This window comes from Gracilinanus agilis, chromosome 1, assembly GCF_016433145.1.
Source record: "Gracilinanus agilis isolate LMUSP501 chromosome 1, AgileGrace, whole genome shotgun sequence".
Taxonomy (NCBI): domain Eukaryota; kingdom Metazoa; phylum Chordata; class Mammalia; order Didelphimorphia; family Didelphidae; genus Gracilinanus; species Gracilinanus agilis.
In genome coordinates, this window is record NC_058130.1 from 650,559,912 (window position 1) to 650,561,070 (window position 1,159).

Consider the following 1,159-nt stretch of genomic DNA (forward strand, 5'->3'; position numbering starts at 1 on the left):
GGGAAACATAATTCTGAGAAATTTTCTTCTTGAGCTTTGCTCTTTGGGTTCCAGCATCATAGTCATGCTTATCACAATTTAATAACTCATTTCTATAACTCAGACATTTGTGAGTTCTTTTTTTGTGAGTAGAATTTAGTAGACTGTTTTTGAGAGTTTCTTGGATGCCCAGGTTCATTGCCTTCTGATTAATTAGTTGATGAAACTCTCAACTTCCTTTAGCCTGGTTTGCAGATGAAAGACATAGCACATACCCAGTCCCATATTAAAAACTTTCCAGCTTACCCTCTGTTGGCATAGCTTTTAACAATCCAGGTTATTGCAACAAAGCATTTGAGTAGGAGTTTAGGTAATGGATAGTTTTATTTATATATGTTTACATTATTCATCAAAATGAATGTAAGTGTTTGGTTGGTAGCAATACACTTAAAAAATAGAACAATATAGAAAAGAGTAACATGGCACCTGGGCAAGGATGACTTACAAAGTTATGAAATGTTCCACATATTTTAAAAAGATAAATGAACAAAATGGACCAAATCTTTTAGACCTTAAAATATATTTTTCTACTTTTTAATACTGGAACCCAGGAGTTGCTTTTTCCAGACATAGATCAAATTAAATCCTGGGGTATTTTCAATTAAGTATAAAATAAAGCCAAAACTTTAAAAAATAAGAATAATTTTCCTTTAAGGACTAAAAAAATCTATACTATGCTGTAATCTAGGGTTGTTATAAGAGATATTCACTGTTAAGGACAAGAATTCAATATTAATAAGTACTCATTGGTGCTATTAGGAAGTTCCATATTTCCTGTTTGGATAGATGTAGATAGAGTTTGATCATTGAGCATCCAGAGAAAAGGCTTTGATCTGGTCTGCAATAACTAGAGAAAGTAGCAGAGGGAAATTGACTTTTGAAGAGATGTATGGGCATCTGGGAAAGTTATGAGGATATTTATGGTAGTAATTGATCTTTTGTAAAGCCAAGATCACTAGTGCCATCAATGCTAGGGATCTCTTAGCAAGCATAATAAAGGGAATATCTGAGACTTTAGGTATGAGAGGATAGATATTGTCAAATATCAGAATGCACATTTTTTGGGCAAATAGTTGTTTTAAGGAGAGACATCTAAAGGAAACAGTACAGATAAAAGGGG

The 1,159-nt window shown here is 32.9% G+C and overlaps 1 non-coding gene across 1 annotated transcript; it reads left to right on the plus strand.

Moving 5' to 3' along the window:
- Positions 1–403: 403 nt before the first annotated feature.
- LOC123232739 lies at positions 404–510 on the plus strand. Its single transcript, XR_006505256.1, has one exon. It is a non-coding gene; the product is annotated as a U6 spliceosomal RNA (small nuclear RNA).
- The last annotated feature ends 649 nt before the right edge of the window (positions 511–1,159 follow it).